Source organism: Arachis hypogaea, chromosome 19, assembly GCF_003086295.3.
Source record: "Arachis hypogaea cultivar Tifrunner chromosome 19, arahy.Tifrunner.gnm2.J5K5, whole genome shotgun sequence".
NCBI classification, from domain to species: Eukaryota; Viridiplantae; Streptophyta; class Magnoliopsida; order Fabales; family Fabaceae; genus Arachis; species Arachis hypogaea.
This window is the reverse complement of record NC_092054.1, coordinates 126,043,678-126,058,010: the sequence shown is the minus strand read 5'-3', so window position 1 is coordinate 126,058,010 and position 14,333 is coordinate 126,043,678.

Below are 14,333 nucleotides of genomic sequence, written 5' to 3'. Positions count from 1 at the left end.
TTATTGTTAGAAAATAAATTTAGGAACATATAGGTTAAGAAATTGTGATTATCGTTAGAACTTAGGAATTTATTATTGAAAGTATATATATATATATATAGTTGATTAGTGAACTTTTTAATTAATGATAATTGTTAGGATTTGTGTATTATTGAGTGTAATCAAGTTGTCTATTTAAGTTTGTCTAGAATGATACAATAAGAAGGGTATTTATAGGGGTAAGAGAATCGTAATAATAAAGACATAATCTCCTATAATAAATATTCAGATATACTAAATAATATTAATTGATCCTAATTGATCATAATTATATTCTAACATCCCCCTCAAACTCAAGTGACAACTTGAGTTTAAAATTTATTTAAAACAACGAAATAAAGAGAAAAAAAGAACTACATAAACTGATAAAACGGGTGCAGACGGAACTGCCACGAGAAAATACAGACAGAACTGCCATGAGAGAACATAAACAGAACTGCCACAAGAGAACGTAGATGGAACTGCCACGAAAGAATGTAGACGAAACTGTCACGAGAGAACGCAGATGGAACTGCCGAAAGAGAGCGAAAATTATATGATTTCTTCATGAGAATAGGTAAGCAGCGGATGACAATGGTGTTTGATCTTTCGACTCGGAAAAATACAAGACAGAGAAAACAGGCTAGTCGGTGAGGTGAAAAAGTATCAATGGAGTGACAAAAGGTAAGAAAAAATGGCATAGAAAAAAGTACAAAAACTGCGATGATTTCATCGCAAAGAAAACAACATATTTTCTTCAAGGAGGATACCATGGCTCTGATACCATATTAGAAATAAGAGACAAAAATGGAGGAAAGATTTGTGTATTATTGAGTGTGTTCAAGTTGTGTATTCAAATTATCTATACAAGTTGTGTGGAATGATACAATATAGAAGGGTATTTATAGGGACTAAAAGAATCGTAATAATAAAGACGTAATATTCTATAATAAATATTTAGATCTACTAAATAATTCTAATTGATCCTAATTGATCATAATTATATTCTAACAATAATATTTAAATTAATGTAATGTGATAGATTAGTAAAAATATATGTTTAGAATATTTTGTAATAATTTCAGAAATTATAATTAATTATTACGTTTAAGTTGTATAATTTTTAGAAATGATTTGGGGAATTTTGAGTAAATTAGGTAGAATTTTTTGTAATAATTTTTTGTTTGTTGTTAGATTTTTAATTGACATAAATATGTTAGTATAGATGAGGGTTTAATGAAGTGAAATTTTATTAGTTAAACTAGAATTGGATTTATTTATTAGTTATTATTAGTAGTAAGGTAGTTTGTTGTTAGTGACTAAATAAATAAATAAATATGTAATTCAATGCTCAAGTTGAGAACAGAATGAGTAAAATATGTATAATAATAATATCGTAATTTTTTATATTTTAAAAAGCATTCAAAATAATTTATAGGATTGTTAATTAAATTAAGCAGTTAAGTTAATTACTCGGAGCTTTAGTAAATTAGATTAAGTAAAATCATTTGTTTAAATTGAATTTAGTAAAATTATATATCATAGCTTTGTGATTTCAATTATTATGTCTTGTTTAGTTAATTATGAAAATTACTTAATAATGATAGTTAATTAATTAGTAGGTTAGGTTAGTCATATATGATAATTACTAAATTAGCTAATTAACAAAAAGTTTAGCATAAGTTTAATAAATTAGTTGCCCTAGTTAGATAATTATTATCTTTTAGTAGTAAATTAAGAATTGTTAATGATTTGACTAATAATCTGATATGTTTTTATAGAGTTTACGGTATTTGATATGTGATCACCCACTCTCTCCGGATTGATACAATGATAGGGTTGAGGAGCATTTACGGTTTACTGGTTTCTTGCATGTTTTTCAAATTGGAGTAGTTTAATGTCAGAAAGTACTGGTAAATACTCTAGTCGAAAAGTGGCATCCAAACACACATACCTTTCACCTTCCTGCTGGTGAATGTGCTGTGACACTAGAAGATGTTGTTGTTATTCTTGGTCTTCCAACAGACGATTTTCCAGTTATAGGGATGACTATGAATAGTTTTAAAGCCTTAGAGGCGGAGTGTTTGCAGCAATTTGGGGTTGCACCGAGAAAGTCGGACTGTAGAGCAAGCTGCATAAAACTGACATGGTTTCGAGATCTAAAAGAACGATTACAGTTGGTTGACGAAACCAGCATGCAGAGGTACGTGAAGTGCCACATTATTTTATTATTTGGTACAGTCTTGTTTGGTGACAAGTCTGGGACATCTATGCACTGGAAGTTCCTGCCTTTGCTTTGTGATTTTAGCAGTATCGAACAGTACAGTTGGGGATGATCTGCATGCCTGGCACACCTGTTAATAATGAACTTCAATGTAATCTTTCCATAATTACTTTCAAACTCTTCCTCACTGTCATTGTTGTAATCTTTCTATTCAATATTTCGGCCGGCTTCAGATTGTTCGAATTCAACATACACCTCAATGAACGATATTTGAGTGCGACTTTCAATGTACATTGAAAACATCTCTTGCATGCTCACTTCATCAGTTACATATTTCGTCTGAAATTGAACGAATCCACCAAATACCGGTATGGAATACCTGTATAAAATACATGATATTCTCCTAGACAACCCAGATTCTATCTTCTCACAAATCACACCTTTTCGTTCCTCGAATGAGATTGTGAATGGAATAACAATATCTAACGGATTTTCACAAATAAATTTCACTCCTTCAACTGTTTGTAACAAAATCTGACCAAAATAATATACTTTGAGTAAGACTCTATCATCCATTTTTCTCACTCACATGAATAAACTTCAAAGTCAAATTATTTTTCTTCGTTCGAAAGAACAGAGAAAGATAGATGGAGGTGCTGAGGGAAGAAGACGATGAATTGAACTACTCTAATCAGTCCAATACGAGCTACCCACACTTATATAATGTTAAAAAAATATATTATAATCAACTCGGACCCAGCGATTACCTTTAACGTATTCAAAAAAAATATTTACTAACCAAATTCGGAGGTCCGATTTGATTTTAGAGAAAAAAAACTAATCAGACGGTCCGATTAGTCACTCCTGAAATTCAAATTCCCCCCCCCCTCACAACTCGGACCATTCGATTTAATTATCCTATTTTTTTTGCACAGAATTCGAATAGTCTAATTTCTTTCACCGGGTTTCAGCAAAAACTGTCCCACATCTATGTATAACACCCCATATTCCATATCAACACATAACACACATATGACTGACATATCTAAAATAATGAACTCTCTTTTTCAGTATTGTGAAATGCAGCAATTAAAAAAGATCACTTCTCTCTTTTTTTCAAATAAAAAACAAAATGTCATTCTATATATTATTATCATTACAAGATAGCAATAGTCTTCAGTCTTCTATTATTATTCTCATTTTCTTTTGCAAGTTATTTTTTTATTAATTTTTTAACAATATATATATTTATTTATCTAGTTTATATATATATATATATATGAAGGTTTGTGAATGACTTAAAAAAATAGGATTAAATTTATGACTCCTTTTTGAATTTTTTTGCTTTTTGTTTTTAACTAGAATTGAAACTTAGTTGTTAATGCGTCTGTTAAGACAAAATTTAAGAGACAATTTTATTTTGTCTCTTCATAAAGCGTTCAGAAATAGAATAACTAGTTACTTTTGGATAGTTGTGACTTCTGAAAAATATACAATGCAGGAGACATTTTTATTTTGTCTCTTAACGGAGTGAAACAAAAAAATAATAGAGAAGAAAAAATTACCCAGTCATATATCCTGATTCAGCCACTATGTGATATGTAACCTACATCCGATCTCTCCCACGATTATGAAAGAATTTTCACTATCTTTCACAAAAATTATAAACATCAACTTTTTTAGGATTCAATCCAATCCTATATAAAATAAACCCAACTTTTACCTAAGCTAAATTTGATTTGGTTCACTTTTTAAATTTTCATCCATTAAATATTCACCCAACTTAAAAAAAAATACTCATCAAACAAATTTTCGACTTTTAAACCTAATTAAATAATGTTTGTATGTCATTACCAAAAATGATATTATTATTTCCTAAACTCAACCTATTATATATAAGTCCAATATATTTAGCATGAGAAGAGGCTAAATTAAAGTAATATATCCATATAGATATCAAGATTTAGTAGAAAAAAGTGAGTAATAAAAATAAAGATGGAACCTGGATTTATTGTGTCAGATAGTTTGGTATTTGAAAAGTAGGTCTGATTAGTAGTAATGAGATAAAAAATTAATTATAATTTTATTTATATATATTTTTTGCTGCTTAAATAACACAAAAATAGTATTTAACCTATTATAATTCTTACAATTCTGCTAGAAAATTAAGTGGGGGTTCAGCCAACTCCTGCCAATTTTTTAATGGACTGGATCTTAAAGCTCATCTTAATAAAAATAAGTTAATATACACGAATGCTTCTTCTGCTAAGTATCATAATGTTTCTTTTTCATACTAAATGGATGTTCTTTTATATATTTTTCGAATTTTTTTATATTTCAAATGTGAATATCTCTTTCTTTAAGAATTTCATAATTTTTTTAAAATCTTATAGATATGAAATATAACTGGATATTTCTTTTATTAAGCATTAGGATGTTTTTTTTCATATTAAATGAATATTTTTTTTATATTTCTGTAATTGTTCAAGAACAACTCGTGCTCCACCACTCTTTTTTTAAACAATTTCTGAAGCAGAACCAAGTGTAAGGCAGAGACCGATTATTGGATGTGATGGAATCGCGATTTGACCGATTCGAAGACCTGTGAGATGCTCCAAAGAATCAATGCATGAGTGGATTCCATGAGCAGGGCACTCCGATCCGTCACAAATGGAGTTCTCTAGCGTCGCACTAGGGCGCCAGTGGCTCGCAGGGGAGAACCGCGCCGGAGCAGTGGAGAAAACTGGAATTCTGATTTTTTGCAATGAGGATGGGATGACTTGGATTGAGCGTTTGGAGCAGCAGTTCTTGCTCAGAGCAGTGCGAGAAGAGGAGTGGGTCGCGGTTGCGATGTTCGTCATGGAAGGCCGCGCGTTCACGTGGTTCCGATGCTGACAATGAGAGAGAAGGGTCTGTCTGTGGTTGTTGGAGATGGGTAGATTAATGTGGAAGAGAAAATGAAGATTTTTATAGGCTTTAATTAGGTTTATTTAATCAATTTTAAACTTTTTAAATTTTAAATTTAAAAAATTTAAAATTAATTATTAATAATTATAATTAATTGAGTTGTTCAATTCTTGACTAGTTAGGAGTTAGTTCCATATACTTTTTCTCCATTTTATTTAATTTCCTCTAGTACAATAACAATTACGTTAGTTGATTTTTTACCCATGATTATGAAAGTGTGTTCCATTGAAATAAATTAAGCATGATTTTGAAAAATGCTTCTCTGTTTCATTCTTTCATATGAGTATTAGTGAGTTTGAGATATAAAAATATAATGGTGTCATTTATGTGAGTGAATGATCCCGAGACCAATAAATTGAGTGTTCGTGATAAAATTTTAGAAAAAATTTGGAGTGAAAAGTGGCCTTCCATTCATCATTTCAGAATTTTTGGGTGTATTGCTTATGTCCATGTTCCAGATCAATTAAGGAAGAAGTTAAAAAGGTTAGAAGTGTATCTTTATCAGTTATAGCACAGACTCAAAAGCATACAAGTTATACAATCCAGAAACAAAGAAAGTGACCATCAGTAGAGATGTGACATTTGACGAAAAAGACATGTGACACTGGAACACAAAGACAGAAAAGCAGTCTATTGTAATTTCAAATACATGTGATGAAGAAGAAGAAAGACAGTCAGACACAACTGAACAACCAAAATCATCTAGAAGACCTCAAAGATAGTGGAGACTACTTGCTAGATTAGTAGATTATGAAGTTAGCAATGACAACGATCCGTTCGATGAAGAAATCATAAATTTTGCTTTATTTTCATATTGTGAGCCATTGAACTTTGAAGAAGCCTCTAGAGACAATAATTGGAAGAAAGCAATGGATGAGGAGATTCATGCTATTAAGAAGAATGACACATGGCCGGGAGCTGACAAATTTACCGGCAAATAAAAAGCCTATTTTAGTAAAGTGGCACTACAAGACATACGGAGGGTGGCGGCAAAAAATTCCCAGCCTTTCACCTTGCCGCCGCAAAACAAGTCTGCGGAAGAAGAAGGATCCCCAACATCAGTAGTGGCTGCACCAAGACACGTCGCTAGGTGAGGATCTTATCATAAGTCAATTTTTCAATTCCCCTTTTTATGTTATAACCATTAATTGATTCCCCCAAAATTGCAAGAACCCACGAAAGGAGCTTGGTAGCGCACGAAACATTCCCGTCGCTGCTCTACCATGTGCCATTGCTGCCAATCCATCATCCTCTCTCTGGCGTCTAGCTTTTGCCTCTCACCCACAGTTCCTGAAACCCATACCCCCTCATCCACGGTCTGTGAAATTCCTAACCTTTGCTCCACCCTGCGCCTCTGTGGGTTGTTGAGTTGCGCAGCTGCCATCCGTGCTTCTCTCATCGGCGTCGAAGTTTCCCATCTTCTCAATCGTGCGTGACACCATTACACACTCCTCCACCGTGTGACAATCTGAGTAATCGCGACTTCTCTCCTGTCACTGGTTCGTTCTTCCACATTGATATTTTCTTCTTGTTTTCATTCTTGGTTCAGAATTTGTCTATATCTTCTATTAATTAGGGTTAATTGCTGCTGTTTAGAGTTAGGAATTTGAAGGTTCCACTTTTTTTTAGTTAATGGGTGCTTTGTATTGAAATTGATAGTTAGAGTAAATAAATGAAAAAAGGGCCATTATCATTATTAGAGGAATGGTCAATTTGTCATGGATCGTGCTTCCTATTTTTGGAATTGGAATCATTAAACAAGAGGGGCTTAGGTGCGTGTATAGATCAAAACAAAGAAACGCTAAGGTTTTCATGCTGATTCCATTATGCTCTTTGTATGCTATTAACATCTATGTTCTGCTTCTGAGCTTGGAAATTTGTAGCCACTATATAATTACATTCTAGAGAGTTTGGAAAAACTGAATTCGTGCTGTTTTAATGCAGATTGATTTGAAACTGAAAGTGTGTAGAGGATCTTCAACGAAGAAGATTCTGGTGTAGGAAGCGACGTCGTTTGGTGTCAAGACTGTGATTCTTGAAAATTTGGCAATGCAGCATACAATCCAGTCGTCGGTGTCGGCTGCTAAGTACTGTGCAAAGAAATTGGCAAAGTTTGTCTTTGTTTTCGTGCAAAATTGCGTTCAGCAGAGAATCTTATAGAGCACACTCTGATCAAGGTTAATTTTTTTTCAACTTTATTATTTGTTATGAGTATAATAATTTTTATTTATTATTATTGTTCTTTTTATCTTTTGCCTATATGAGATGTAGAATTGATCATCCTCTTGGTTAGGAAAAGGAAAATTATAAGAAGAAATTGAGAATGATACAACCATGAATTTTTAAATTTTTTTTCCAATTTTGCTTTCTCCACGGCCGACATGCTAGCTAGTTTCTTGTAGCATCTATATCTAAGTAAAAACAAGTCCACTTGTATGGTGAAATGGTTTCTCGAAATAAAATATAAAATGAGCAAGCAAATTATTTTTTTCTCTACCAAATAATTCTTGTATCATTGTAAGAAGTTCCCTCAATCATAGAAAATAAAAGGCAGTTCCTTAACATATTTTATTCTTTCTTTCATCAACCAATTTTAGAATACATTAAGATTAATTGAATAGTGAAAACTAGAAATTTGTCACAGGTAATTTGTGACACATACCCATATTACATATAATGTGAGTAATCTTTTCCTCATCTGAATACACTCTTCTAGCTCCCTCAAAATTTTTGTAGTTCTTATATTATAATTGTAATATTTTACACATTCTTAAAACGATTCAGATTTTAGAGGGCAACAACAAAACAGAAAATTACACCATTAAATAAATCAGAAAAATTATAGCATTGTTCTAGTTATTATTGTGATTTCTTATTGTTCAAATTCATAAATTATTCCACATTACATATTGCTATGTTAGCAATGAGATTTATTCCGGCAACAAGCCTTGCAAGATCAAGGTACTAACAATATTTCGGTAAGAAACATACAATCATTAGTATGCATAATCCATTGCCTATTTCATGTTTTGTGGCAGTGAAAGAGAAACTAGACCTGCTATATCTTTGTTAGAACATATCTAAGGTTTAATTCTTATTCATTATTGGTCATTGGCCCCTGGTACAATTTGATGCTAGAGGCTGACTTTTGTGCCAATAGAAAATAAATAGTAAGATGGGCTTGTATGTAATAATGTTGTCTCTTTGTTGTATTGAATTCTTGAGTTTTGAAAGAAGTTCCTCAATCTAATTCATTTATGTGTTGACAACTTGTTAAAAATTGGGTTATGATCATATTTCAATCTTGTGTCTAATTTTAACTATTAACATAAGAACTAACGGCTCAAATCTTCTATGATATATAACTTTATTATATATAGAATTGGAGGCAATAACGAATCAGGGTAAGTGTTATGTTAAATGCAATTACAATAAAACAAAGGTGAATAAACTTTTCTCTACTTGCCACTTACACATGAATCAGAAAGGATAAAAATAAAGGAAAATGTATAGCTTAGCTTGTTCATGAAGACACATACTAGCGCTTGAATAATTTTGGGACTTTATGGAGTCTAAAAATGTATACTTTGGAGAGATACTTAATTTTACATTATTCTATTTCTACTATGAAATTTGTTCTGAGACTTTGGAAGATTGATATTCATATTTTCTTGTACACACTTACATTTTTTTCATTTGTAGTTACATATTTTTTTGTACACACATACATGGTTGTATATGTCTTCTCTATCAATAATTTCAAAAAAAAGTATATTCATAAGAAATATTTTCATGTTTCAGTACTACCATGTTTTTCATTCTTAGTTTTTCCTTTTACATGAATTTTAGTGCCATGCTTGACTAACTGATAGATGCCAATTTGTGATTAATTGATAGCATTTTGTGATTCCTATGGTAAAATTGTATTCTCCCTACTTTTATTATTTATTTTTCTTGAATTCAGTTCTATCCATAATTATGTTAATATTATGGATAAAAATATAAAAGAAAAACATATTCAAAGATGGCTCACATAGCATTAATCTGTCTTATTTGTATATGCATTCACATGTGCTAGTTCTTTGTCTTTGATATGCTATTGTATATACATCTATATCTCTCTATCTTGTTCCACATATGGTTGGACTTTGTTCATATAGCTGGTAAATTAACATTTTTTGTTTTAAGATAATTCCATAGAGAAATAAAAAGGGAGAATTTCATTATATACATTCAAACTATTTTAAAATAAACATAACAGTGGATATATAATTACTCTATTCTCTTCCTCATTTTTTAGTTAACACGCAAATAAGGGTTGAAAATACAATTTGAAAATTCTGTTCAAAATACAATTTGAAGATTCTGTTCTTTGTACATTATGATTGTTTAGTTGTATTATTCATTTTAATTATTTTTTAATTCTAACTTTTCTTCCTGTTTTCTTTTTCATTTTTTAAGGAAGCTTTTCTTTATCTTTTCATTTTTTAGACTTGAAACCAGCAATTCTTTCTACCAGTAATTTAAATTTTGCCATGAGTAAGCATCTTCCCCAATACCTTTCGTGTGCTACATGTTATCCGAGATGCAAGTAACTTTATTTCTGTTTCCGTTTTGCGTTATTCTGGCGCACCCTACAGGGTTTAGCTTGTAATAAATTGTTGAATTTAACTCGTATATTACCCTCCCATCTCTGATAAATTGTGACTAGTTCTTCTAACACAGTCCCTTTTTTATTTTTTATTTTTAGTTTTATGTCCTTATTTACTACTTATTCATTTGTTTGTACTATTTCATTAAATTAGATATTGATAAGAGTTAGATTAAAAAGCCACAAGATAGTACAGAATATAGAAAAGGTCTGAATAGATTCTTTGACTTTGCATTTGCCAATGCATCATCTGATGGGATGATACATTGTCCATGTCCTTTGTGTGGGTTCCGATTTTTCCAAACTAGAGAGGATGCATACGATCATCTGCTGATAAAAACCCTTTTCCCTAATTATACATTTTGGTTACATCACGGTGAGAGGATCGTAGACGAGAGCTCCAGCGGTAGAGAAGAATTAGAACCCATTGGAAGCTCAGGAGGTCCAATATGTGACATGGTCCACAAGGCATTCAACTTTCCGGGACTGCAGGGTGATGATGAAGACTTGATGAATGAACATGTCAGAGATGGTGCTGAGGGGTTGCCATACTTATCCGACCAACCTAGCCACAAGGCTCGTGGCTTTCATGACTTGCTTGAGGATGGCGAGCAGGAATTATATCCGGGATGCTCAAGATTATTCTCGAAGCTATCTTTCTTGGTGAGGTTGTACCATATAAAGTGCATGTGCGGAGTGAGTGACAAGGCTTTCAGTTTGATTCTAGAGCTATTGGGGGACGCCTTTGAGCATGCAAAGATTCTGAAGACCTTGCATGATGTCAAGAGGATCATAAGGAAGCTCGGTATTTAGTACAAGAAGATAGATGCATATCCAAATGACTGCATGCTATACCAGAGCTCTGACCAAGACCTGTCTAGATGCAAACGGTGTGGGACATCCAGATGGAAGCAAAAGAATAGGAAGAATTCTTTAGTGAGGATCAACGTCGTTGTCAAGAAGAATGGGAAACCTCAAGCGGCGATGATTCTTCATTACTTTCCTCTGACTCCACGGTTGCAGTGATTATTCATGTCCAGCAAGACATCCATGGACATGTTGTGGCACATGAGAGGAACTAACTCTGACGGTTCTTTGAGGCATCCCAGGGATAGCGAGGCCTGGAACGCATTTGACAGGAGATATACTGACTTTTCTGGTAATCCGCACAGTGTTTGCTTAGCCTCTGCCAGTGATGGCTTCAATCCTTTTGGGAACCTCAATTCAAAGTACTCAATATGGCCAATGATTCTTATTCTGTAACACTTACTCCCCTAGATTTGCATGAAACAAACCAACTATATTCTCTCCATGATTGTGCCCGGTCCTAAAATACCTGGCAATGACATATATAGACCTACAACCCTTGATCGATGAGTAGAAGTAGTTTGTGGGCCGGTGTTAATACGTACGACGCTAGTGAGAAGAAAACCTTCATATTATCTCAGTAATTATTATTATTATTATTATTATTATTATTAACACTAAAACGCTAACACACTTAATAACAACAGCCTTTTATATATATTGCTATTCCTATTTTGAAATAAGCCTCAGCATGCCCTAATCTGTCTTCCCCAATCCTTATACACTGTCCTCCACCACATCCCTAACTCAGCCGTGAATCCAATGAACCAACTCTTCACCCAAAGAAGCTCTTACCTCTCGCGCTCTCGCCTGTCCTTACTATCACCGACGAGGACTGCTCATCTCGCATCGCCATCTCGGACTCTAGAAGCTGCTTATTGCGTCACCGTCTCTGCCCGCGTGGTCGTCATTGGTTCTGGCCTGCTGCTGGCCCGTCCTCTCTTCTCTGGTAAGCACCAATATTTCTTTCAATTTGTGATGTTAAAATGTGATTATGTAGGTGTTCTTATAGTTAATGAACTTTGTGCATGTATCGATCTTTGTACGATGCTCCTTTGTCTTTTGATCAAAATTCGTAATATTTAGAGAGTTGAGAAATTTGATCAAATTTCTATTATGATAACCAATGCTATTATGAACCTTCCAATTAATCAAGTCTCATTTTTTATGAAATCCTAGCCCCATTAACTTCACCAACACACACAGATAATTTTGATGAAATCATACTCCAATTAATCATCTCCTCTGTAACCGAAAGCAACCTCGCCTATCTATTTCTTTGATTTGTATATTTGGTCAATTTGTGATTACTTGTCCTTCTTTCATTTTTTAAAATCATCTTAAGTAGGATTCAAAACCCAAATCAATTGTGGGGATGATTAAGAATAACTGGGAAAAAAATTTGAGGTGCCTATTGCCTACCATGGAAAAAATGCATGACAACTAAAAACTAACTAGCAAAATGAACTCTCCAAGATACTGAAAAATAATCTAATTATGAACCAATTTATACACGGTTATATGCTTATTTGGGTTGATATGCTTCTTTTTCCTTATTGTTTCCGTTTAGTTTCCTTTAAAAATAACATAAAGAGTATACATGCTTATAACTATGTGTTGTGCTGGTTAACTCCTTGCATTGTATAATTGTGTTTTTCTGGTTAATTTGTATAAACATAACTTACCAGCATTATGTGTTGTTGGAGATAATGTGATTGATTTTTTTCTGCAACCTGGTATTAAGAATTTAAGATGGCTAGGAATGGTCATTACACGAAAAGACCAAAATTAGGACCAGGATGTCAGCAACCTCAAACGGCTCTACTTCCGGCTTCAGCTGTCCACCACGATGACTCTCAAAATCCCCGGCTAGTGATGATAGTGTCCCTGCAACCTCACACCAGTTCCGTCCATTGCACAGTGAACTAAGGCCTGCTCCACAGACGAGCACAAATAGCATTCAGAACTCGGAGCCAGGCCATGTAAACTTGGACGCTAATGCAACTAAGGTAGATTCTCTTGATCAATAAGTTGACGACCTCTTTGTTGCTTCTGGAGCTCAGAGTCGCAAAGGATACAAGACTACAAAGTTTTGGATGGTTAAGATCATCGGTAACATATTTAATAATTTTTCTTTGATCAATTTGCGCTTGACTCTATGTTATTTATTAGTCTTCGTGCATGCTGTTCACAACAGAGGCACATATAAGGTATTATATTTGGCTTATAGATTCTGATGGCACAATCAAGCCGGCAAAATTAAGTGTGAGGGAGGCTATAGAATGGCCTAATGGTAGAAGGATCATGCTCAAGTTCAACAACAAAAAGCAGGCAATTGGAGACGAAGCTGAACTGTTGAGTGGCGTTCTTGGTCTACTAGGATCTGACTATGGAAAATTTCTTATTTGTGAAGAAAGTTGGCATAAGATTACCACTAAATACAAGTTTTATAACGAATGTGTTAAGGTAAAAGTTTATATCCATGTTGAATTAAATCTGCTTATTTGTTACAATTATTAACAAATTATATTATCTATGCAACAAATTTTCCACTTTGATGAAGATAGTAAAGGAACTATCAAGAAAGATATTTTAAAAAGTATGGGGAAGTCCTGGAAGGATACAAGACTGAGGTTGTATGATGCTTATTATGAGCCAACATCAACGACTGAACAAAATATTGAGAACCGTCCGCCGAAAATTGATCGAGAGCATTGGAGATGATTCCTTGACTATCGCTACAAAGTTGAGACGTAGGTAAAAATAGTATATCATTGGTACACAATAATACAATCACAATTGCATTGAGTCTTTTTAAATCAGTTTCTAATCGCCCTTTATCTCTGATGGACCAATAGGAAAAGTGCATAAAAAATGCGATAAATCGATGAAAATAACTATATACCCAAACTGGCGGTTTGAAAAGCTTAGCACGGCGGAGGGAAGAAGAAGTAGTTTACTTTTTTATTCACTCTTTGGACTTGTACTTTACTTTTTTATTCACTCTTTGGACTATCTCTATGTCTACCTTCTTCTAGATTGTATGGAATACGGTAATGGCATAAACCTTGTTGTTACAATCGGAACAACAAGGAAGGAGACTTAGTAGAGGAGAGTTATGGATCAAAGTGCACAAAAAAAAGATAGCTCTTATATCAATGATGAAGCAAGAGCAATTGGTGTAAGTACTACTTATTATAATTGATCTTTAAAATTAGGGTTAAGTACTGAAATCGTCCCTAAGGTCTGGGGTGAAAATCAAAATCTTCTCCGACCTTTTTTTGTTATTAAAATCATCCTCAACGTTACAAAACGTTATAAAATCGTCATTTTCCACTTCAATTTTATTTTTTTACCATGTTACCCTTCATTATTAATAAAAATAATAAAAAATAATATTAAAAAATTAAAACAAACTCCCCCCTTCCCCTTCCCCTCCCCTCCCCTCCACTCCCCTCCCGTAACTCCCTCACTCCCTCACCCCACTCCCTCACTCACCCTCCCGTAACCCCCTCACCCCCACCCCTTACCCCTCACCCCACTCCCTCACTCACCCTCTCGTAACCCCCTCAGCCCACTCCTTCACCCCCACCCCTCACCTCCCTC